Source organism: Canis lupus, chromosome 1 (genome assembly GCF_048164855.1).
Source record: "Canis lupus baileyi chromosome 1, mCanLup2.hap1, whole genome shotgun sequence".
NCBI lineage: Eukaryota > Metazoa > Chordata > Mammalia > Carnivora > Canidae > Canis > Canis lupus.
The window spans coordinates 119,064,905-119,090,782 of NC_132838.1; the positions used below are offsets into that span (position 1 = coordinate 119,064,905).

At 56.0% G+C, this 25,878-nt stretch overlaps 1 protein-coding gene across 2 annotated transcripts in view; it reads right to left on the reverse strand.

Moving 5' to 3' along the window:
• The window catches only part of CHST8 (carbohydrate sulfotransferase 8), a 129,085-nt gene extending 112,797 nt beyond the window's left edge, over nt 1-16,288 (reverse strand). The window contains exon 1 of one of the 2 annotated variants that reach the window (XM_072782245.1): nt 16,181-16,288. The gene's annotated coding sequence lies outside the window, so the exon portion shown is untranslated. The remainder of the gene's footprint in view (nt 1-16,180) is intronic. The other variant, XM_072782247.1, reaches the window with a different exon arrangement.
• Nucleotides 16,289-25,878: the final 9,590 nt, after the last annotated feature.

Below are 25,878 nucleotides of genomic sequence, written 5' to 3' on the forward strand. Positions count from 1 at the left end.
ATCTCCCTGACTTCTTCCTGCTGGAATATTCTAGGTGTCCGCTATTGGTCTTCTTTTCCTCTCCTTCTACACTCAACTCCTTTACTGACTTCAGTCTTTCTTATGGCTTCAAAAACCATGTGCCGAGGACTCTCAAAATTTCTATCTCCAGCTCTAACCTCTCTCCATAACTCCACACTTGGATATCCAACCAAATATCCAACATCTGCAGTTGTGTGCGTGTTGGACATCTCATATACAGTACGTCCCTAACTGAACCTCTGGTCTAAACCCCTCCACCACCTGCTCTGCCCACTGTCTTTCCCAACTTGGTTGGGGGTAACGCCATCCTTCCAGGTGCTCAGACTAAAGCTTTCCTTTCCTCACACCCCATCTAATCCATGAGGAAATCCTACTGGCTCTGCCCTTCAAAACTGATCTGGAATCTGACCCACGTTACTGCTGCCATCTTGGCTCGGACCATCATCTCTGAGGATGTAAGAATCTCTCAGTTCTTTGCCCCTCGGCATGGTAGCAAGAAGAGTGATCCTCTCAGAACATAATTCAATCTAGCACTCCTGTGTTCAACACCTCGCAGTTGTTCCCCACCTCACTGGCAGTGAAGTCAAATTCCTTACCCTGCCCTACAAGGCCCAAATCATTGGCCCTCTCCCCATTCTCTCCCAACCCCACCTCTGTGGCCTCATTCCCAGCTACCCTCACCCTCCCTCTCTTCACTTCTTTGCTGGTCCTTATTCCTGCCTTAAGATCTTCTACTAAGTAACCCCCTGCCCTGGCAGACGTTCACCTGGATCAAGATTGCTCAACCTTGACACTATCACCATTTGGGGCCAGACAATTCTTTGTCTGGGGACTGCCTTGTGATTGTAGGATGTTCAGCAGCAGCCCTGGTCTATTCCCACCAGATGCCAGTAGCACCCCCCAGGTTCCCCTGGGGCACAAGCGCCCCAGGTTGAGAACCACTGGTCTGGATCATCTGCAGGGCCCCTGCCAATACTCCCTGCAAATCTCATGTTTGCTCATGTCTCACCTTCTCAGTGGTGCTCACCCTGACCACCCTACTCAATTCTTCCATCTACCCCACTTCATCCCACTCTTCTAATCCCTCAACCCTGCTTGGCTCTTCCAAGTAACTATCACATTGGCTTCATGTAAGCTGGGATATTCCTCTGCTTTGTTTCCTGGTATAACCTCAACGCCTAGAACAGCGTCTGGCACACGGTTGGCGCTCAAAAAATATCTGTTGAATAAATGGATCACAAGACCCAATACAGCAAAACATAATACATACATTAAAAGGTTAACTCATCTACAAATTTGTCCTCAACTTATCCATAAATGAAACAGTCCCAACACAAATCTCTATGGGATATTATTGAAAACTTGACCCAGTGTTCCTTTAGGGCACCTAAAAGAATTTTTAAAAATGGGATATCACACACGAATAATGGGAAAACACTTGCCCTCTATGATATTAAAAGTGTGTTCATACGATACACTAATTAAAATGGTGGATTCTGGTCCTAGAACAGGCAGGCTAAACCAGAAGAGTCTAGGAATGGCCCCAGTAAACAGAAGAATTAAGCAAACGATGATGATGGCATTTGAAAAGCAGTCAGCAAAGGGTGAGTGCTCCATAAATGGTGCTGTGATAGTTGGTTGGCCATTTTACACCTGCACTATACATGCTACGCAGAAATATAGAGGTAGTAACACACGCCTGAGAAGTTGCTCGAAAAGTCTTAGGTGGTTGCCTCTGGGGAGCGGGACTGGGAGACACGGTGAGGGATGAAGCAGGGAAGTGTTGGGTTTATTCTAAGCCTTTTATTATCTATGCCTTTTAAACTACATATATGTATTACTTTGATGAAAATTCAAGTTATTTTAAAAAAGCAATAAGCACGCCCCTCTTTAACCTATCAAGTTGACAAAGATTTAAAAAATGAAGATTCGCTGGTGTGAAAAAGGCACACTCATGCACCGCTGGGTCTTTCTGGAAGGTGATTTGTCGAGAAATATTAAAAGTCTTAAAACCACGCATACCCTTTGAGCCAACAAATCCGCTTCTAGAAATTTATCCTGAAGTGACACAAAGGAATACAGCAAGAATGTTCGCTTCAACATTCTTTAAAATTGGAAAACAAAAATGAAAACCACCAAAATGTCCAACAGGGAACTGTTTATATAAATTATGATAAATTCATACGAAGCAATGCTGTGCAGGTGTCAAAAGCGGGATGGAAATAGATCCATTACCCTGGAAAGGCTTCCATGATATATAAAGTGATTAAACAGGTTGTGTGCAGTAGGCATAAAAATTATTGCATTTTTATAAAATGAATATGACTTACGAGTTTATGTATATAGAGATATAAATATAAGATATTCCCTCTCTGTAACAATGTATAGGAACCCCAGACCCAGAAAATGCGCTGAGTAGGTGGTAAGGCTTTTATTTTCTTATTTTTATAAAAAAAATCTTAGTTTTAGGGGCAGCCCGGGTAGCTCAGTGGTTGAGCTTCTGCCTTCGGCCCAGGGCATGATGATCCTGGGGTCCTGGGATCGAGTCCCAGGTCAGGCTCCCTGCATGGAGCCTGCTTCTCCCTCTGCCTATGTCTCTGCCTCTGTGTGTGTGTGTGTGTGTCTCTCATGAATAAATAATAAATAAATAAAATCTTTTTAAAAAAATCTTATTTGTTCCCCTGCTAAAGCATTTTTGCAGGGGTTTTCTAGGACTTGTGAAGGTGGAGACAGGAATGCTGAGGTGAGGTCCATCAGATGTAGGGTGGCATCCACATGGTCTCCTGTGCTCCCCACTCATCCAGAGCTCCAAGCCGAGTGGCCCGACTGGGCAGGTCCAAGCTTACTCAGGGACCGGCCAGCAGCTGGGTACCCAAGCCCCACCAGCGAGGATCCCCTACCCAGCAGGTGGGGGCAAGTCAGAGGTCACACTTTCGGTGTTCACAGCCCAACTCTACAGCCATGGCCTGGGCTCTTGGCAGTTACTGTCCCTCTCCTGGGCTCCGGCCTCACCCTCCAGCCAGGAAACTGTTCTCCTCGCCCATAAGCTCTGGGCTCCCGATTATTTCAGCCCAGAGGCCAGATGTACTTTACAGGCAGATTATATGGTCGGTGTGAGACTTTGATTTTAAATTCTGAATTCGCCTCCATACTCTAAAGGAATACATTTCATGCAAAAATTTGCCTGTTCTTGAGTATTCGACTATCTGGCCACTATCGACCCTGGCCAACATCCGGCTGGGGCAGCTGGAGCCGAGTTCTGAGTTCTGCGGCTCCCTTCCAAGGGGTCAGGCTCCCGGCGTCCCAGACCACTTTTCCTTGTTGCCCTGGGTCCTGGCCTCAGCGGGGGCTGAATCTTCCATCCGGGTTGCTCCAGGTCTGGGCTGCCTCCCCTCTCTGCCCACCTTACCAGGCCCCTCCTCCCTCCCACCGAGTGGGGGAACCCATGTCCACAGCCTCCCCCGTACTACCCTGCGCTTTTGGGACATGGGATTTTCACATCAAGGAAAATTCCTCCAAGTCTGCCCCCTGCTCAGAGTCAGGTGGTTTGGGGGAGTCAGATCCCGGGGAACCTTTTGGCTGCTGCTCAAACCCTCCCCAGGGGACCAGGACCAGGACCAAGGCCCAGTCAGCGCCTCATGCAGTCCTGGGTTCAAGAAGGGACCACAGGGCAGAAAGAACGATCCTGGTCCCTGGGGACTCTGATGCCAGCAGAAGAGACTCACCCAGCAGACACCTGGTGTGGGAAATCCAAAATCCCAAAGAGCCCAGTGTGGTGAGCCCCAGGCAGGGGGGGCTTCTTGGAAGACCCCTGTGAGGAAGTGAGGGGGCAGGAGAGGGCAAAGGGAAGCGCAGCGAGGCCTCAGGGGTCCTGCAGGGCTCTCTGAAGCTGGGGGGACCCAGGGGGGGATGTAACCCTGGGCAGGAGCCCCCCATCCCCACCCCCAGGATACGGCTGGGAGAGACAGATTTTCCCAGCAGCCCCCAGGGTGGTCAGGCAGGGCCAGAAGGCTGCCCCACGGGAAAGGCCAGGAGGTCTCCCACAGGCCCGCTCTCTCCCCAAAGGCCTCGCAGGACAGGGCCAGAGACTCGAGACAGGAGAGTGCACTGAAAATTCAGTCACATCCCCGGCATTTATTTGAAACAGAACATTAATTCTGACTGTCATTAGAGTCCATTTCAATTCTGTAATAACATAAAAAGTTAAGAGTCTAATTTATTCATACAAATCTTGTTAGCATCCAATTTCCACATAATGTAACATATTCCTTAAAAAGCTGACAAAGCAGGAGAAATTAAAAACGTAAAAAAAAAAAAAAAAAGAAGCATCCACGGGTGCTCATTGCCACAGAGCCAAAGGTGAGGACGGGGAGGGCAGGGTGGCCCCAGAAAGGGCTGGAAGCTCGGAACAAGCCTGCGCAGGTTGCAGCCTGGGAAGGAGCTGGGGCTGCCGCCCACCACATCCGCCGCCCGGGGGGCCCAGGCAGTGGGGCTCCCCCTCTCCCCGTCCCTGCCCAGCTCCTGCCCCGGGCCTGCAGGCTCCCCAGACAGCTCCCCAGCACCTTCCCCAGCACACCCGTCCTCCGGAGCCCGTAACTCCTCTTAATTACACGTCCGCGGTGTTTGCATTAGATAGCTGTCACCCTGTAATTTACCCGTACACGGGTTTTAATTGTGCATTAATCTTCCCTACACGCCACTCCTCTGCTAGAATCTGTAACAGCAGCACTTTGGGCCATTTTGTTTATTCCCCAACCAAAAATAGCTGATGACTGTAGAGGCAGAGTGGCCCTCCCCTGCCTTTCCGGGATTACCTGCTGGGGGCGGGGGCTGGAGAGCGGCTCCTGGCACCTGCAGGCTGCCTTTAAACACAATATTGGCCTGTTTGGTGGCTGACATCAATCTCGGAGGAAAGGTCACGAGCAAACAAGCGATCTTCCAATCACCTGCCACGGGCTCCCCGCTCACATCCTTTCTCTCCAGCTCAGGCTGCTGGGTGCTGGGAGCACCCTGGGGACGGGTCTCACGAGGGGGGTGGGGGAGGGCGATGTGGGAACCTAAGGAATCCACCAGCGTGGAGGTTCCAAGGTCACTTGGAGAACCACGAAGGAGAACTATAAATTACAAAGCCCTGGATGGCTGCCAGGGCCCCAGGAAGCTACATTTAGCATATCATTCTGGCAGCAGCAGGAGGAAGGCTCAGCTCCCTTTCCGAAGGAATTTGAATGGAATTTGTTACAAGAACATTGTGATTGAAATATCACCAATTGGCTTTTCACGACAACTCAGCAATAGATTGCAGTTGCGATGGGTGTGCGTGTGCGTGCGTGTGTGCGTGTGTGTGTGCGCGCGCGGGTGCTGGGGGGTAGCTGTGGTGCTCTCCAGCTGGCCGAGGTCCATACAATATTTATGAAATCCAGATGAAGCCCTACACTGGCAATGAGCTGATATCATAACACAGATTTCAAAAACGTCTTGACATTTGCCCAAGATCAAATTTCCCCTTGCGAAAACCCACGAGGCCCTCGCTGACGGCGCGCGCACCACGCAGCCCCCTCCTCCCCGCAACCTGAGTCCCCAGCAATCAGCGCTGGGCTGGGAGGCCCTGGGGTGCACAGTGGCCGAGGACCCCCACACACACACACACACATACACACCCACCGCCACGTCCACTTCTCCTTTGTGGAAAACACGAGCGGTGGTTCTCAGGGGTGAAAGACAGGAGTTTCGGCAATTTTTTATTGTTAAGCACTTTGCAGCGAGCAACACCGAGCTCGCTGATCTCCTTATTGACGAGGCTCTGACACGTATTTGGACCAGGAGAGCCGGGCGGCGATCATCCGTCACGCACCGGCCCCGGGAAACAAAAATGAAAACAGGAGATGTATTTCCTTGGGGCCACAGATCTCATTTAGGTGCAACCTTCGATTCATCAGGAGACGCCAGGAGGAGGAACGTCATCAGCCTTCCCAAGGCCTGGGTTACAGGTTATTTCCAAAGTCGTCCCTAAGGGCAGCCTCCACCCCAAAGGGCTCCTCCTGGGGATCTCTCCCCTTGCTCCCCTCGCTCCTCTCGCTCCCCGTGGCTTTTGGAGACCAAGGCTCCCCACCTACCGGTCCCCGCAGTGGTGAAATACTGCCTGGGAATTATTGCCTGCGATCCGGGCCTGAAGTCCCCGGAGATTGTTTATGAGTAAAAGGCGAAGGCGATTTAGGTAGTTTCTGATAAACACTTCATACCGCACGTCCTGCGAGAAGCAGCACACTTGTCAGGCACGCATCTTTATGAGCTGCCCGCCTATAAACCTCGCGCGGAAGGTCCCTGCTTAATGTTGGTTTGGCAGTAAATTGGCGCAACGCACGGGTCTGCTGCATCAAATTAGCATCGACCCATAAAACGCTACTGAATGATTCTTCAAATCTGCCAAGCCTTCAAATCAATTTTGGAGAAAGCGTCAAGGGTTTTTGGTTTGGGTTTTTTTTTTTTGGGGGGGGGGGGTTTGAAACTTTGATAAACCTTTCATATTAGTTATCACAGAAGAGCATAAACCTTTCTAATCTGTCTTTCCACCAAAGGAAAAAAAAAAAAAGGTGTTGTTTTTTCCCAAACTGCTTTTAGCTCTTCCATTTTGCACACCCGCCTCCACACCACATAAACAATGTGCGTGTGTCATGGATTCTTTGTTGCCCTATTTAAAGCGAATGGTTACGCTGGCCCACAGGGTCCGTGGTGGCCGGTGATCCCACTGTTTGGAGAGGATTTCTACTGGTACCAGGATAAAGTTCTCACTCTTGACCTTTGAGGTGTAGTCCCCAGTTCACCTCCTCCAGGAAGCCTTCCATAACTCACCAATGAACTCTGATCGTCACTCTGTGCCTGTGTGTGTTGGGTCAACTAGACTACGTTCTCATGGGGGCTCAGCGCACTTCCTTCCCCAAGAACTTCCTTCCCTGGGACCCCCAGGGGTGGGGGGCTCACCCTGACAGTCCATGAGGTGTCATCTTTCCCTCCCCATCTTCGAGGGCCAGCCCCTTCACACAGCCCCCCTGCAGATGCCCCAGCCAGAATCCCTTGTTCTTACCCTTCAACCTCAGAGATCTCGGCCACCCTAGCCATCCTCTGCTGGTGGCACCTGATTTGTGTGTGAATCTGCCTCTCTGGGGGCAATGGCTGGGTCTCAAAGCCACACTGAGAACAGAACCTTGATTTGAACCCCCAGGGTCTGACCCAGAGCTCTCATCCCCCAGGCCATGCTGCTTTCCACGGAATATGTCAGATTTGAGGAGAAAGGGAACGGGCCACACCAAAGAAAGGAGGCCCTATCCCATTCTGATGGAAACCACTCCTGTGACGGGGAGGAGTGGGTGAGGTGGTCCCAGACACGGCCCTCCTGCCTTCACTTGACTCAGGGGCATGTTATCCGTGAAACGGTGGCACAGAAAAGCAGAGGACACTGCCCGGCGCAGGGAGGGAGTGCATTCGGGGGGGCCTTCAGGCTTCTCCAGAAGGACCCGATGACAGAGAAGCCCATCAGAGAGAAGGTCACCCAGGAGTTGTTCCTAAAAGGCCAATGCCTGGAGCTCTGGGGGTGAACATGGTTCTGGGGACACCAGCCCCGGAGCCTAGGGCCTAGGACCCAAAGGCCTTGGTCAGAAGCTGGTTTTGAAGATGAGGAAGTCATTTACAGGGACAGAGCACCAGGACAGGACACCCTCCAAGGCCCGAGAGCCCGGCTTCCAGAGCCTTCCCCATAGCGGACCAGGCTGCTGACAAATCCCCATCCAGACAGCTGGGCTGGGAGGGCAGAGCTCAAAGGGGAAGGTTGGTCTTCTGCTCCTCCGTTTGGTGGGCACTCACGGGGCCCCGCTCTGTGCCAGGACTGTCGTAGATACCGGGACACAGCAGTGAACAGAATGGACAGGGCGGTCACGCTCATGGAACGTGTGACGGGAAAGAAAGACGAGCCACAGAGAGACGGACGCATGGCAAGGATTCATTCGGTGACTGGCGGCTGGGGCGGGGGCCCCGTGCCCACGTCTCCGACAGCTCCCAGGGTGATTCTGAGGACAGTGCCTGGGACCCCAGTCCCATCGAGAGAAACACCTGTCCACTCCACCCATGGCACTCCAACGGGCAGATTCAAATCCACGCCGTAGAGGGAATCACCAGCGCTCCCAGACATTTAAGATACCCACAATTTAGAGACAGGAAGTGGGAAGTGAATCTTCAAATTTGTTGAATACTGTTGTCAACTTCAACATATCCTCAGCAAAAAAATAAAATAAAATAAACTGTATTAGTCATCTGGGAAATGAAATTAAAACTACAGCGCTACCTCTACACGCTCACGGGATGGCTGAAGTGAAAACCACCGACCACGTGAAGTATCAACACGGATGCAGAGCAATGGGAACTCACATTGAACTGGTGTCGGTGCGGGGGACTTAATAGACAACGGCCAGCACCTCCACAGGGTGACCCTCTGCACCTCCCAAGACCCAGCAATTCTCTTCGGGGAATATGTTCATTAAAAAGTGTCCAAGACACGGGATCCCTGGGTGGCCCAGCGGTTTGGCGCCTGCCTTTGGCCCAGGGCACGATCCTGGAGACCCGGGATCGAATCCCACATCGGGCTCCCGGTGTATGGAGCCTGCTTCTCCCTCTGCCTATGTCTCTGCCTCTCTCTCTTTCTCTCTCTGTGACTATCATAAATAAATAAAAATTAAAAAAAAAAAAAAGTGTCCAAGACACTTGATGAGATGAGCACTGGGTGTTAGACTATATGTTGGCAAATCGAACTTAAATAAAAACAAACATATTTGTAAAAATAATAAAAATAATAAAAATGAAAAATAAAGCTCAGCATCCTCATAATGGTGATAATAGTACGTACCTACACCAACCACAGGTATTAATATAAGGGTTAGGTCAAAGAGACTTAAAGCTCTTACATACTGAGCACTCAATAAATGTTGGCTATCGCTATCAAAATTTTTTTAAAAACTGAAATTAAAAACACTGCCCAAGAGATACGTGCAGGAACATTCACAGCAGCACTGTTCATAACGACCCAAAACTCTGAGCAACCCCAATGTCGATCAACTGGAGAATGGGTGAATAATTTGGGGTATATTCACACAGTGGAATCCCACACAGGTGCAAAAATGAACAAACGACACAGGTGAATCTCACAAACGTGACGGCAAGCCAGACCCCAAAGTGTACAGACTTTTGCTTCCAGTTCCATCAAGTCTTAAAATAAGGACAACCAATCAGTGCCATTCCAAGTAAGGGCAGCAGGTACCCGTGGTGGAGGGGAAGGGCCTGGGAGGGGACCCAGGGTCCTCTGGGACTCTGGTCATGTGCGGTTTCCGGCTCTGGTGCCAGCACTGAGGTGTGTGTGGCTTGCGGATTTTCACGGCACGGCGCACAGTCTTGGTGTGCATACTGTACTTGGAATAGAAAGTTCTCGAACATACTGAACGCAGGATGGGGAAAAGGCATGGACGGGAACCTGCCTGGGAAGGGCGAGACCCAAGGGGGCACAAGCCAGTGGGGCCACATGCCCCCTAAGCCTTTGTCACATGACCAGGCAAGGCCCCGATCAACGTGCTTCCTCGCACCCAAGATACAAAAGGACTCGCTAAGCTTCCGCTGGCCACTGTGACGTAGATTCTCTTGTCCCCATTTTACCGATGAGGAAACTGAGCCTCTGGCCCACATGGTGACCAAGTGGTGACACTGGGATTTGAACCCACGCGGTCGGACCGCAGGTGCTGGCTTCATTCAGCTGCGTGGGGTGGGTCGAGGGGCGGAGGTGGTCGCCACGGCTGCCCGTGGACACTTGAACTCACGGCCGGGCCGAGAAGCTAAGAGATAAATAAGAGGCCCAGACCGTGCTTTCACAGGGATGAATGGACATTACACGTGCAGATGACACCAACCCTCAAGAAATGAGATAACATCAGGGGGCAAGGAGGCAGCCGCTGTGCGGGCAGTGACCACGGGGGAGGGGACACCCACATCCACAGGGCTCCCAGGCCGGCCCCAGCCTCTGCGGGAGAGGTTGGAATGCGGTGTGGGAAAGCCGAGGGAGCCTGGAAGGGACCCTGGTCTCGGAAGCAGCATTCTGATTGGACCCAGAAGGATACCAAGGGAAGGGGTTGAAGAGACTGCTCCTGGTGAAGGAGAAGGGGCCCAGACAGGCTGGCTGCATCACCCTCCTGCTCCACCAGTGTAGACGGGGGACCTGCTTTGAGCACTGGCTCCAACACTCCACACAGGCGGTTTGCATAATGCAACGGCTTGACCAGTGTAGACAGACTGCCTGAATGGGGTGCAGAGCTCAACCAGGAGAAACAAGCTGCCTGCATCCCCAGCTGAGCTCAGCGGGTACAGACGGACGGCACTGCACGCGGGGCTCACCCCCCTCAGCTCTGGGAGCCGGGGCCAGGGTCCGTGGGGCAGGGCTTGGGAGAGCCCAGGCACAGCGGAGGTGCCCGAAGCCGCCGAGACTTGGAGGGCTCTGAACCTGGTACCAAGTCCCGCGGGGAGTGGGGCCGGCCCCGACTAAATGGGAAGTCCCAGGGCTCACACCCTTGACTCAGCCAGGATAGACAGACCACCTGCAGCACGCACTGGCTCAGCTAGTGTAGGCGGAGTGCCTGCATCACCCACTGGCTCCAGCAGTGTAGACAGACCGCAAAGTTCGGCTCACCCTGCCTGCCAGCAGCAATCACGGAGTCCTTCTCCCAAGCTCATCACGACCCAGACTGCCAGAGAGGGAGAGCACTACCTGCATGAGCACTGAAATCTGCTTGCACATTCGCTCGGCCTCCTCTGGGCCTGGCAGGCGGCGCACGCACGGAAGGACGGCAGCCAGTATTTGCTGGGCGCCTGGGGTGCTCCCCTCAGGAGCACAGGAAGCAAAGCTCCCACAACTCAGGCCTGGAGGAGGGTCTCGGCGCTCACAGGCTTGGGCAGATGGGTCTTGTCCAGGGAGATGAGTCAGCCCCCAAAAAGAAGCATCCTTGAGGGTGGGGGGATGACTAGCCTGCCAAGTGTGAGTCAACCTGGACTAAGGGCTGCTGGCAGAGGGCTCTCCTGTGTCACCTCCCCACCGGTGAGCACCTGGGCACGGCTGGTGGCCTGTGGCGGTGAGGCAGCAGCCAGAGTACAAAAGGGGGGCCAGTCTGGTGAGGCCGCCCTCCAAGCAGAGGGTCCAAGTGCTGCAAGAATCAGCTCCCGAAACACCCGGAGCCAGAGGAGTCATCTGTACCTCCTAGCATCCTCTCCTTGGCTCTCATCCCTCCCGTCCCCGAGTCTGGCCCGGCCAGGAAGCAGCTGGCTCAGGCCCAGGCAGAGTGAGGACAAGGTGACAGCGACCTGGGCTGTTGCTTGCAGCTCAGCGGCCGCTCGGCTCAGGGCCCACAGCCAGGAGCGTGGGCACAACGGGAAGCGGGGTGACTCACAGACCCGCTTCCCCCCACCCCAGCTCTGCAAGACAAGTTGACGTCTGTGGGGATGCCGAGCTGAGCTGCAGCCGGCCACAGAGAACTCGCTGACATCTAGGGGAACTGGGGAGCTGTGAGGCTGGCGGGGGTATGGGGGGTAGAGTCCCCAGCAGAGGGCAGGAGCAGGTGCAGACGGGGGGAGGGCGGGGGGCTGGAGTGAGGGAGGGCCATAGGAGAGTTGTTCTTTCTGGCCCGGGCCAGCTGCCAGGTCGGGTACAAGTGGTGGCAGGTGAAGGACCTCCCAGGGCCCCAGGAAGCTAAGCAGAGGACACCCAGGCCAAGGCCACGTCTGGCCAGCAGCCCTGCGTGCAACCCACCCCAGAGGAGAGTGGGCATCCGAGCGGCCTGCCCCTCCTTGGGACCCCCACCTCCTTCCTGCAGGATTCCCGCAGCCCCCTCCTCACTGGGCTCCCTCCTCTGCAGCAGCTGGTGGGGTCAAGTCCTAAGCTTCTCCTCGGCCCTCGAGGCCCTATATGGCCGGGCTCTGGCGGTGTCTCCACTGCAGCAGTCCCTCTACTCTGCCGGCCACACGGGCCCTCCGCGCTCCCTCTCACCCGTTGGCACGCCGTGCCAGGCAAGCTCGACCCCTCCCTCTGTCAGCCCCCCTCCTTGCTTCTTGGTTCCAGGGCTCTTCCTTCAGACCTTCTCAGGGAGGCCCTCCTGACCCTCAGTCCAGGTGGGGGGACTCTGCGATGCATCTCAGAACCACCCGGATGTCTCTCTCCTTCGTGGGCTCATCACAGCCCAGGAATGCGCAGCACTGGGTATCTGGTGACGGTGTCGTGTGGCACAGCAGGAATCGGGGAGAGCGAAAGCAGTGACGGGAGAACTGCTCCCTACGAGGAGCAGGGGCCACTCTGAGTTGTGTTGACTTTCTGTCCCCAGCGCCCGGCACAGAGACAGACACCTAGTGCCTGCTGCGCGAACATCCACGCACACAGCAGAATGCGGGGCAGCCGCAGCGCGTCTGATGACAGGAACGTGGCCTGGAGTCATCTGGCTCCAGGTCTCAATGTTGACAACCTTCATTTAGTTCAAATAACTGTTGCTCGCCAGGGCCACCTCCAGCCGTGGCCTGGCAGAGACGGGGAGCCTTGCCCACGGTCCCCAGCAGCAAAAAAGTACTGATTTCCCAGAAACCCAAGGCTGCCTCCAAGGTGGGGAGCGGCAGTGGGGAGACCCAGGCCCCTGACAGCACCCAGACGCTCTCCAACTTCCCTCCGACTTCCCGGAAGGTGGCTTTCGAGATGGAACCAGGGTTGCTTCTTGCTGTCGGCCCACCTGGACCCAGGCTTCCCCCTTCTGCCCGTGGCCGAGGCTGCATCTGGGCCAGCAGGTGCACGCTGCCGCCCCCGATCACCAATGACAGGTCGTTTTGTACAGGGTAAAAGCCACAAGTTTTTCCCACAACCGATCTGTTAAGTCTCATCCTCTGCCCCAGTGATTTACCCACCACGGGGTCACACACCTTCTAGCTGGGAAGAAATGACATGGAAAAAGAAAAAAAAAAAAAGAAATGACATGGCATCTCCCGTGTGCTCTGCCACCTGAGTTAACGCAGCCCTGTCCCCTGGTTGGTTGAACCCAGGGGTTCCCTCTGCCCATGGCCAGCCTTTGCCCAGGAGGGAGGGACCACAGCCGCTCTGGAGTCAGGCCAGTCCTGGCCATGACTCCACAGATAGTGCCACGGAGCCTACGTCCCCCTGCTGTCACCGCACAGGCTGGCCGCTCCCAGCAAACTTCCTGAGCTCCAGGACACCATCGCCTGCACTCACATCCAGACCAGCAGCCTTGATTTTTTTTTTTTTTTTTTTTTTCTCACCATCCCACGGCAGGACCACATTGATCTCGCTGGGCCAGCACGACATGGATCTTCCGTTGCTAACTCATTACCTTCTGATTAGCTGGAAGGCCAGGCCCTCGTTTCACAGTGTTTACTGGCTTTGACAGCCACAGTTGTTCACGAACGCACGGCCACATGCTGGGTCCACTTTCCTGCCCAAAGGCTCCCTCCCTGCCCCACGTGTCTCCCACGTGGCTGCCACACCCAAGAGAATCAGGGAGATGCAGCAGGGGCGGGTGACTGCAGACATCCCCCACTCCAAGCCAGGCAGCAGGCCGAGAAGGGGGCCACACCTTCACAAGACTCCAGCGACCCCCCCCCCACAGGTGCCTCCAACCAGATGCATCAGCAAATCGCCATAAAAGCTTTGAGCGCCCATCACTTCGATCAGCAAAACCACAAAAAAGCCTATCAGGTCGCCGCTGGCACAAACTCTTGAGTGAAGAACAGAGGAGCAGTCTGCAGGGCGTTTCCAATCCGGAGACTCTGCCGGTCCACCTTCTAAGTGGATCCAAGGCAAATCCTGCAAGGAGCCCACCAGCACGCTTTCCCAACGACCATATGGCAAAAAAAAAAAAAAAAAAAAAAAAGTAGCTACCGAACTTTCCCAGACTTATTAGCTTACATAAACAGACATTTGAATAAATGTTTAAAAAATGAAATTCCCTTGATACCCTGTAATCAGTAAATGTTCATTATGGAAACACAGCAAATATGCATGAAATTTCCCAAGTGGTATTCTGGCTACAAGATTAAAAAGGCATCTCCAACAGCAGGCTGAGTTACAAAGCATCCTCCTCCGGTCACAATCCGGGAAAGCTGTGCCAAGCCCAGGAGGTCAGACAAGCCTGCTCCTCGCGCAGCCGGAGCCAGTGAAAATCAGCCTGTGCTCCTTTGGGCCGCTGTCGTGGCATCTTCTAAATGAGCCCCCACATCAGCTGATTGATGTCTCTCTATAAATAATTAATCCTTGACCTTGTTTTAAGAAAGCCCTGACTTTTTAATTTGGGGTCTTTTTAAAAAATCAATACCGGGGAAACATAATTCACTCTGTGGCGTCTGATTCTGAGTAAATAAATAAATAAGCTGTGTCATCGGTATGTCTCAGGGTGAATGGGCTGGGCAACGGGATGGGGCCTGACTCGGCGGCTGTGTTCAAGCGCTATTAAATTATTGATCATCCTAAGAGACTCAACCTCTCAGGGTCTGCGTTTTGTTCCTCCCGTGGGTCATTTCACAGAGGCAAGGCAGATGAAGGCCCTGAAGTGTTGTTTCCACTCCCCGCGAGGGGTCCTCAGCCCCCCTGTCCTGCCACATGTGGTGGCCTGTCTGGATTTTTTAAAAGGGTGTCCTACAGGGAGCAGAATGTCACCTCTTCCTGCAGCCTGTCTACCTTGCTTTTGGGACAGGGACAGAGGGTGGGCAGGAGAGACCATAACAGATGGGAAATTTTTATCTTTTAAGATTTTATTCATTCCTAACAGACACAGAGAGAGAGAGAGAGGCAGAGACACAGGCAGAGGGAGAAGCGGGCTCCATGCGGGGAGGCTGATGCGGGACTCGATCCTGGGACCCCAGGATCACGGAGGCAGGCCCCAGGAGCTGAAGGCAGACCATCAACCACGGAGCCACCCAGAGGCCTCCTCTAGGGCGGGACTGAGAAAAGTTCTGCACCCATTGGCCAGGGTCAAGGTGAAGTCGGATGTGAGAGGTTCCCCAGAGAAAGTGGGCTTGGTGGTGCAGCTTGTGAGCATCGAGAGATGAGGAAGGGCCGGGGTGCCCGGTGCCCCGTGCCCCCCGCCCCCTGCCGCCGCCCCCCTGCCGCCGCCTCTCCCACGGTGCCCTCCACTCAGCGCCTCCCGCTCCGGCCCGGCGCCGCCCGCGCCCATCTCCCTAGCCCAGCCCGTCACTGCGCAGGGGCCGACTGGGAGGCGCCCCGAGGACCGGGACCCACCCCACACCCCAGACCGCGGAAGGCCGGGAGCCCGGGACCGGCCCCTACTTCCCGGTTGCAACAGCCGGGCAGCGAGTGTTGCCAGCCGAGGGCGTCGTGCGGCCGCCGCTCCGGGTCGGGGTCAGGGTCGGGGCCGGGGGACCAGAGGCACCGCGCACGTTGGGCGGCGGGAGGCCGGCGCCTGGAAGGGAGAGGGCCCCGTGCGCCCCAGCGCCAGCACCCGCGCCCCCAAACCCGCCACGCAGCCTCTCCCGGCCGGGCCGGCCTCCCGCGGGTCACCGCTGGCGCGCACAGCTGCAAGCCCGCGGCAGGCGCCCCCCCGGCCCCGGCCCGGCCCCCGCCCCCCCCGGCCGCCTCCCGCGCTCCCGGACGCCCGCACGCTCGCCTCGAGCGCAGAGCAGGCCGGTGCCCTGGAGTCGCGGGGCGGGGACGCGGCCGGAGCGCGGGGCACCTGGGGCGCTCGGTGGGGAGCCCCGGGCCTCCCCCCCCCACCCGGCCCCCGCCGCCGCCGCCGGGACGCGGAGCCGAGCACCGCGGGGACCGGGGAGCCCGAGGGGTGGCGGCGCCCGGACGCGCGGCGGCGAGTGGGAGCCAAGGAGCCAAAGTCTAATTGAAGTTCCCGCTCCCGGAGCCGGTCCCCAAAGCGCGGCCGCCGCGGAACCCCGCGCGCCCTCCCTCCGCCGCGGCTTCGGACGCCCGGGCGGGGAGGAGCTCGGCGCCGGGACGCAGTGCAGCGCGGGTCCCCCGGGACCCTCGGGCGCCCGCACCGGGGGGGGCGGGGCGGGGCGGGCGGGGGCGGCGCCGGGGCCGGGGCCGGGGCCGGGGCGGGCGGGGGCGCAGCGCACTTACCTGGCGCCGCCGGCGCGCGGGGCCGCGGGCGCCTCCAGCCCGGGCTCGGTCCTCCGCGGCGAGGCGTCCGCTGCCGGGAGCCCGGCGGCCCGGGCCCGGGGCCTCCTCCCGCTCCGAGCGCAGCGGGTGCGGTGGGCGAGGCGGGCGGCGCGGGCCGGCGGCCGGAGCGCGCAGCAGAGGGCGCGGAGAGGGTGCGGCGGCGCTGCCTCCGCGGGCCCGCCCGGCCCGGCCCCCGCCCCGCCGCCGCCGCCGCCGCCCCCGCCCCGCCGCCCTCCTCTCCGCGCCGCGCCTCCGGAGCCGGCGAGCGCGCCGGGAAGGCTCCCAGCGAAGTGCGAGCGGAGCCTCCGGCGAGGCTGCAAAGAACGCCGCGCCCGCTCGGAGCCCCGCCCCCGGCCTGGGCCCCGCCCCGCGGTGGGGGCGGCGGCGGGGCCGGGGGGTCACTCCCGCGATCCCCGGGCCCTCCCGGGAGCTCGCGGGCGCCGCCCCCACGCGCGCTCTGCGGCCCGGGCGCCCCCCCCAGGGACCGCGCGCTCCGGGGGAGCCGGCGCTGGGCGCGGTCGGCGGCCGCGGGGGCGGGGCGGGGCGGGGCGGGGGCGGCCTCCCGGAGCGCGCGGCTCCCGGCTCCCGGCTCCCGGCTCCCGGCTCCCCCGCTCGGGGGGCGCACGCCGGCGCCGACCCGGGAAAACGACTGGGCGTCCCCGGAGCGGGCGGTGAGCGCGGCCGGGCAGGGGCGCGCTCAGGACCCGACGCGGCGGGGGCGCGGGCGGGTGAGACGCGGAGGATGGATCCCTAGGAGCGCCCCGGGGCGGGGGGCGGGGGGCCGGGCTGCGGCCTCAGCGGACTTTGCTCAAGGTCTTGGGCAGGTGTCTGCACCCGCTCCCACGTTCCTGGGGCTCTGGATTCTGCTGCAAGGACCCGTGACCCAGGCAGGCTCTTCCTGGAGGGCCACCTCCTGAAGTCCTTGTTGGGTGGCGGCGGGCTCCTGAGACCTTGGCGGAGAGCGTTCGTGAGCCAGGTCCAGCTGGGTGAGCAGACTCCTCCCTGCACTCACCCCCGGTGGAGCACCAGGACGGAGCCGGGATGCAAGAGGGGGTGGGGGGACCTGGGACTCCAGTCCCCCGTTTTTGTCCTGAAAAGAGGCAGCCCCCACCTGCAGGGGGGCAGGCAGCCTGGCTTCTCACAGGAACTTGGTGAAGCTGCAAATGAGTCACCTCTTCGTCTTGAGGGGACCCCAGTATTTTCAGACGCCTGCGGAGAAAGCTTTAGTAAAATAAAGGCTGTCCGCCCTCCTCTCATTGTATCTGCCTTTTGGTTGGCCTCAGGGTGTGAGATGGATCTCCGAGTGACGAGTGATGTGGACTCATGGCCTTTGATGTGACCAGAGAGGAGAGGGCCGGGGCGCCCTGGCAGGGAGCACAATGGCTCCCGAGGAAGGCTGGGGGACCCCCAGCAGGAGGGCTCCAGACGGCCTGGGGGCATCCAGACTGCTCAGGGCAGCCCCACCTGAGCTGAGCACTCTCAAACCTGACAGGTGAGAAGACAAACCGGCAGACCAGCACGGTCATGGTCATGATCTTCATTAATTCTTCGTTAATTCTCACAACCACAAAGTGGGCAGAGTAATTTCCATTTTCCAGTTGAGGAAACCAAGGAACAAGGATGCCACCAGGTTGCTGGAGTCCACGCATCCCGAGGGTAGCAGGGCCAGGCTTGGGCTGCTGATTCCAAAGCGGAGTAGGTTCAGTGGGGCTCCTTCTCTAGGATCCTGAGTTCCAAGACGGTTCCAGACTCAGAGTGCTAGGCCTAGCCGTGCTCCACCGGCTTCGTGGTACTTGTGTTTGCCTACGGAGGGGCGTGTGTGTGGCTGAAATCGCCCTACTCCTCCTCAGTCAGGTGCAGATCGGATGAACAGAATACTGGGGACAGGACTCCAGTGTCAGGAGGGACAGGGCAGTGGCGTCCTTATCCAACCCATGACCAAAAGCTACCGGAGCAGAGCAGGAGGAAAGATGGTGAACAGAGGGGAGGAGAGGGGGTGAATTGAAAGAAAAGCTACTTGCCTGCACCCCCCTTTCCTGCACCCCCTTGTCCCCACACTTCCATCCGTCTCCCACCACCCAGGGTCCTGGCCACTACTTGGCTGGGCACCTGCCAAAGAAACCTGGGAACCTCTTCAGTACCAGCCACACCCCTGCAGGAGAATACACACTCATGGGGCAGGGGGGAGGCAGTGGGGAGAGAGAGAGGAGTTCCCATCCCCTGGGCCCAGCCTCATAGCCAGGAGGAGGATCCGAACCACAAGTGCTTTCACTGGATGACTCCACACAAGCTCTAGTTCCATGGGACGAGTCTACCCAGGCTTTTCCAGAACCCAGCTAGCAGCGAGTGGGGCCGATCTGGCCCTCCCAGGTACCCCGTGCATCTGTGTGCAGTGGCCCTCCTGGGAAGGACAGTTTTCCATTAGCGTTTCCAACTGTACTTATTAGCACTTATTTGCATCTAATATTCAGGCAGACATTGCTAGGAATCAACAATGCTGCATTCCTCTGACATACGCTACATTTTCAATTTTTCACTCAGACTTCCTTCTTGTTTTGAGAGGCCCTCGGGGAAATCCCCAAAGCAGGCTCGAGGCCCGTGGCACCAAGAGGCACTGTGTTTTCCTCCTCGGGATTTGCCAAGGGCTGCGTGCCCTTTTTTGAAAGTCAGGCTCGGCCTCTGCAGCGAGAGAGGCGGAGAAACGCTGCAAATTCCCGGCATGAAGCCCTGTGTGCTCGCTTGCAGGTTTTGATATGTGTGTCTCTGCTGAAAGATTAGTGGCAAACTTCTCCCTTTGCATCCCAACGAAGGCAAAAAGACATTTGCATTAGATCACCCCATGAGTCCACAACCCAAGCCCCAGAAGAGGTCATGGAGCAGTTCAGAAGCCGCTCTGTTTGCTGCCAAGGAGGCAGGAGGAGGGGGCCCGGCCAGGTTTGGAAGGGGGGTGCCAGGCAACCCGCCTACCCTCGCCTCGGCTCTGGGCCCCGGGACCATCCCATGGAGTGTGGATTCTCGCCTACCTGTGGGTGGGGAGCTGAAGGCCGCGCAGGGGCGAAGCACCTCGTGTTCCAGAACGGGGCGCCATCCCCGTGGCAAGACTGCGCCCTGAGTCTCAAACTTTCCATTCTGTGAGAAGACCCAGAGCACTTTTCCGGAGAAGGGAGGGGAGCCATCTGGAGTGGCAGGTCCAGGGACACCTCTCTCCCTGCATCCCGTGGGAGAAAGAAGAGCAGGATGGTGTAGACCAGGGGGTCTGTTTCAGCTCCCCGAGGCATGGTGTCCTAGCAGTCCCAGCCCGGGTCCTTATCTGCAAAGTAGACTCCAGCCTGCTCCTGTCAGCAGGGATCTGCAGATCAGGTGAGTGAAGGGTGTGAAAACATCTTGGAAAGTGGAGTGGCAAGGCTGGCCGGCCCTGGGTCACTCAGCTCAGCCACCTCGGGACCTGGGTGGCAGGCATCTGGCCCCGTACTGGCCTCTAAAATATTGTGAACACAGGGTTTCCCAGAGCTCCCCACACAGTGACATGCTGAGCAGTGTCACCCGGATGGGAGCCCCTTCCCCCCCGCCAAGAACATAGCTCCCTTCTCCCACTGCCTCTGCTGTGGCCTCCGAGCGGGACTCTGGCCAAGCCTTTCCTCCTCACTTGAGCAGTAAGGGGAGTGTAGCCCAGGCTCTTGAGACCCCTCCGGGCTTGTGCTATGATGCCACAATTCCTAAAAACTCCTCACTCGGAGAGGAGGCCCGGAGAGGTTCCCTTGGCTGCCTGAGACCATACTGGATGACTGTCCCTTCCCTGCCCCCTTTCTCCCACCCCCCATGACCCTTCTTCTTTTCTGTTGCTCCTTGGGTTTTGGAGAAGCTGGAGGGAAAGGGTCTCTTTGTTTCCTTCTTTGTCGGGTCTCCTGAAATCTCCTGATGCCAGCATGCCCGTGTGAGAGTCCGCTCTACGTTAGCCATGCTGCCGGGGGTTCCAGGCTACCCCACACCAACCCCCAAGCATGTTGGGAATTCTGAACTTCCACATCCTAAGAATAGTTCATAGTTTCCGAGACAGGCTAAGGTGACACCAGCGTCCATCCTTCCCACGAGCGAGAGTTGGTGAACAGGTAGGGTTTTCCAAGTAGCATGGAATAACCCCTGTAGCTGTCTTGAGCAAAAAGGGAGGGCTTCTGGAAAGGACGCTGGAGGGATCTCCCAGAGCAGAAGGGGAGGAGCTGAGTATCCAGGAGGGAGGACAGTGGCCCCCAGGAGAGGAGGCTAGAAGACCTCTGGGGTCTCCAGGAAGGGACGTCCCGCTCCCCCAGTCTATGATGAGCCCGTCTGCCCGTCGACTCCAGAGCCCAACAGGGAGCCAGGCCCAAGTCCAAGTCCAGCCGGTCCATGCAAACTGGGCTCAGAGCCAGCCTGGCTTCGCTCTTGAGGTCCTGCCAAGCTCAAGTTCATTTTGGTGCTTCTTAATTAAAAAAAAAAAACAAAATACAAACAAAACACCACTGAGATGGTCTGCTGCCCATTGTGTGGTCAGTTCTCACACATCTGGAGCCCTGCCCTCCCCCAGCAGCCCCCCCACAATGAGTGGGGGGACACTAAGGTGGGCAGAGTCACTATAGGAAGGGGTCCAATGGACCCTGAGCATGAGCGGTAGAGATTTCTCTTTTGTTGACTTTGGGGTAAAACATTTAAAATTCTAGAATATTTTTATGTCACAAGTCAGTAAATGCTCTTTCATTTGGCCCAAACCAACTCAGCATTCATGTCATGCAGGTCGGGGCTGAAGTTGACTTTTTCACGGTCAGTCCAAGGTGGTGGGAACAGGCTTGCGGGGCGCAGTCCCCTCTGCCTCGGGTGGTAAAGGGTTCGACTCCTCTTGCCACTGTGGTGCTTCTGTGTATCCTCCTGCCCCCGGATGCAAACAAGCCCGTTGGACATAATTCTCTCGAGTCCATCAAGTGGGCATGGCCGAGCCTCCTTTTTTGGCTCTATGTTGTCCATTATTAACCGGGGTGACTATTAAAATGAGGAAATCACTACATGAAATCAATTAATGGCACTTCTGTTTAAAATGCTGCCTAATTGGGAAAGCTTGCTGATTCTCTAGGACCCCCGCTGGCTTGGCCGGGATTGGCACCAGTCAGCCTGCTTTCATGGGCCTGCCAGCCGCATCCCAGAGCACAGCGGGGACAGCTTTCTCCGTGTCACCGAGGGCTCTGTGGGGTCTGAGAGGGGCAGTGGGGCCTCTCAGGGCAGGATCGCCTCTCCAGCATCGTCAGCCCAGAGCGCATTTCCAAAACTCCTCCGCCCTGACCAAGGGTTATAAATCCATTCCTACCTTCCCATCCTGCGGTAGGAGAGTGGGGCTTAAGTGTCTTCTGAGTTCCTGAGCCAGCTAAAAGCATTTTTTTAAATGCAAATGCGAATGCTATTCTACATCTAATGCTTAGTATTAAGAATTGGGTTTGAAGATTTCAAAAAGAAAGAAAGGCTTGTTTGGAACAGAGCAAAACTGCTCTGAACAGGAACACTCCAGAAACATTTATCAGATGTCCCCAGGAGCACGCCACTGGGTGAGCATGTGCACCCTGAGGCTTCCCCGATCTGGGAGGTTCACAGTGGGATGAACCTTGGAAGTGACACAGAGACGGAGGTCACACATGTGACAATGTCACAGCCAGGCCCGGGGTCTCATTCTGGAGGGAGCTGCAGGTCTGTGTCCCCAGAGCCAGAAAGCAAAGGGGTCGCTAAGGTCAGTAGTGACTGCTCTTTGCCCCCAGGACAGGCATTCTCAAAATCTCCCCCAAGGCAGTCGGTTATTTTCCAGGCTTTCCCAGGCCCCTGTAGCGTGGGCAAGCTGCGCCCCCATCCACGCCACGCGGGCGGCCTGAGCAGAGACGGGAGGCAGCGGCAGGTACCGCCCTGCTTCTCCAGGCGCCCCGAGCAAGTGGTATTTTCACGCGGTGCCAGGAGCCCACACAACGCCTGGCGGCAGGCATCTCTCCACCGGGGCTGAAAACAAAAGGCTGGTGGCTGATGCAGCCAAGGAGACGAGACCGGGAGGAGCCCATCAGGCAGACAGGCAGCATGTCCCTGGGGGTGGGGGGGGCATGTGAGGGCAGCGGCTTGGGGGTGCCTCTCCCCGTCTGGCAGCCGAGCCCCCCGCTCCTTGGTGGGAAGACCCTGCCACAGGATGCACCCAGGTGGGTCATCCTTGGAGGGAAACACCCGGGCCCTGGTCCTGCAGGTTCCCTCTGAAGGAGGAACTGCGAAAGCCTGAGCTGGTTTGGTTCTGCAGGCCCCCCCGAGGGGTTCCCAGACGACGCAGGGAGCGCTAGAACGTCCTGGCAGCAGTTCCCATCCCGTGGCCAACCTGTCCCCGACAGCCAACCGCCCTCCCAGCCGCGCCGAGCCATCCCCCCCCCGAGGTCACCAGGCTTCGGGAGCCGATGTCACGACCCGCGGAAGGTTCATGGGGGCAAGAGGCAACTCCAGCGTCCCAGGATTTCCGGACGCAGGGGTGTCCCGAGCGGCCACCCTCGGATCCCTGTCACCGAAAGCAGCAGGCAGCTGCCGCAGACCTGGAGCTAAGCCACTGCCACCGCGTTGCTGAGTTCCCCCGGAGCCCAGGAAACTTCATCCTGCAGGCGGAGATGCTCCGGAGTTCAGAGCACGGCCCAGTGGCGTCCTGTCGGTAGCTATGGCAACACGGAGCCGCTGCCTCCCCGTCGGCCGTGTGTGCCTGAGACATCTTGCTGTCAATAGTGTTTAAAGTTAGGTTTAAAAAAAAAAAAAACAAGACAACCCAAATCTCCTCTTTTGACACCACACGAAGGGCCGCGTGGCATGAAGGCAGCCCCGCAGGTCCCAGCACGGAGCCTGTCACACTCTGTTCCCCAACCCTGTCCTCAGACAGAGCTTCCTGTCTGCTTGCTCTCAGCGGTGATGGCTTGGGCTCAAATGAGTCCACCCTTTGTGCCTATTCCAGGCTCGGTGCCGCGTCCTAGGATTCGGTGGGGGGCGGGGGCCCCTCTCTGCCCTGGTTAGAGGTGCGCCGAGAGGATGCACCAGTCGGAAGCAGGCTCCAGGGTGAATTCCCAGCCTCTTTTATAGGTGTCTAGACCACCTGCCTTTAGGCAGACTGTCCGGTAAAGCTTTTGTTGGGGGTCTCCTTGGGCCAGGATTTGCGGGGGGAGCCCTGGGGGAGATCAGCTCACAGTCAAGAAATAAGGCAGATAGACAGCAGACTAGAATGCAAGGCAGATTATGGTGGAGCCATGAGAGAGGTAGCTGAGTGGTCCTCCCTGGGGCATCAATGGGGGGCTTCGCGGAAGAGGTGGCATTTGACTTGACCTATCTCACCTGCCCTGTACTCTTTCATAAGACTTCCGGTCACAAGGAGCCAGGGATGAGAAGTCAATATATATGTGGTTAAACACCAAGGGTACTCTGGCACCTACAGATAAAGGACTCTCATTTTCATGCCCAGAGAAAGGATAGACTCTACATTTAGAAAATAGGATTGCTGAATTTGGGAAAACAAAACTAGCATTTAGGAAACACAATGTTTAGGGGAAACAGCTAATCAACCAGGGCCCTTTGAGGGAATAAAGGGGTGCGGAGACAAGGAAAGACAAGCGTTTCATTTGTGTGGAATAAAAACGTGTCTCACCAAAGACTATTAAACATATTAAGCTAACATCACCTCGTTTTTGAAAATCATGAGCAGGTTGTACTATGTGAGAGGTGTTGAAACAGCCTGGAACGCAGGCTTTGCATCTGTCCTGGGTTGTGTTCGCCCCAAAGCAGACCCAAGACAAGCATCCAGGCTCTGGTAGTTTACGTGGGAGGGATCTCGGGCAGCACACGGCAAGCCAATGTGCTTTGGTGGTTCCAGGGAAAGCTCTAGAGAGAGAGGAGGAGAGAGGTTGGAAGTGCCTCCTGGGTTGAGCTCAGATGCACTGAGGGGATCAACAGGGTCCCCTACAATGTCATCATCAGCACAAGACACCCCACGCGAATCACCGTTCACACAGGTTTCTCTCTTCTGGTCTGATTGCATAGAGCATGCCTTAGGGGTGTTGGAAGTTCTCCCTGGGGCATTTTTCAGAAGATGGTGGGAGTGTCACGGTAGAATTTTGAATATTCTCGAATCCCCTAATAAAACAGCCCAACTAGATAGGAAGACCAAACCTTCCTATGGGGGAGGTTCCTGTGGGGAACCTTCCCAACAAAACTAGTGGGCAATGAATCCCCCCAAACATCAAAATGGTGGCAAAGGGAAGAAATGGGGTGCTTGTCATGCTTGAGAACAGAAGCACCCCAACATAGCCAATAGATGTTCACTGGAAAGCACGGGGCTCGGTTTTATTTTACAACAGTAGCTGAAAGCGGGAGGCATGGGAACACCTGGGCGGCTCAGCGGTTGAGCAACTGCCTTCGGTTTAGGTCGCCATCTCGGGTTCCTGGGATCGAGTTCTGCATCTGGCTCCCTGCAGGGAGCCTGCTTCTCCCTCTACCTGTGTCTCTCGTGAATAAACAAATAAAATCTTTAAAAAAGAAAAATGAAAGCGGGAGGCATTTTGCCCACTCCAATAGCGTGTAAGTGCAAAGGTCATCAGGTAAGAACAGGTAAAGGAGATGGAACAGCCTAGGCCCTGGGAACTCCTGAGGCTGACCAGCCAGGTCTTCCTTCCAGGACAGGGCCCCACACCCAGGAGAAACTGCTGAAAGAGGGATCAAAATTGAACAGAGCAGGAATAGAGAGGAAGCAAACAGAAGATCCAGATGAAAGGGGAGACGTACCTTTTAACTGCATGAAACGGAACAGGGAGCTTTGTGAAGTTAGAAAGCTGGGAGTTAGAAAAGCTATCTCAACGAAACCTCCTTTTAAAAGCCCAGGAAAATTAATTTCACCCTTACAAAAATGAGCAGCAGAAAGAGATCAAGGTCAGATCCCACACAAAGTTGTTTTAAGAAAAAAAGAAAATAAGCAGTAGAACACCATGTCTACAGACAATGAAAAACACACCAGAAAGACATGCCAACCAAACAAATAAAAACCTATAGCCTGCTATTTCAAAGAGAGCTAAAATAAATTAAGAAAATGATATACGAACAAACAACATAAATCAGAGATAGAAAAGCTCAGAAGTGAAATGACAAACTGAAGAAAGGATTGGGTCCAAGGACATAATTTTGAGAAATAAAATCAGAAAGGATACAAGGATGGGTAAACACAACAGAGAAAGCCTTGGAAGAAATAAAGGACGGGAAAACATGGAAATTTTTAGAAATCAAAAAGAAATGAACACGATACAAAGGATGTAAGAAAAAGTGACCAATCTTGGAGTGAGGTAAAAGCCACCCAACACACAGAGAATAGGAGTCCCCGAATTTAAAAAAAAAAAAAAAAAAAAAAAAGGAAGAAGAAGAAGAAACCAGAGAACAGAGTGAATCACAAAAGCCGTATTTCGAGAAAAACTTTCAGAAATAAGGAAAGGTCAAAACTACATGTTGAAAGGTCACATCACATTCCTGAAAATATTGACCCAGAGTGACCAAAACCAAGCCATAATTTTAGTTCAATGTGAGGCTTTAGAGGAAAAGAAAAACCCTCTGAGTAGCTAAGCGAAAATAGCACAGGATTCAGAAAATTGGATCAT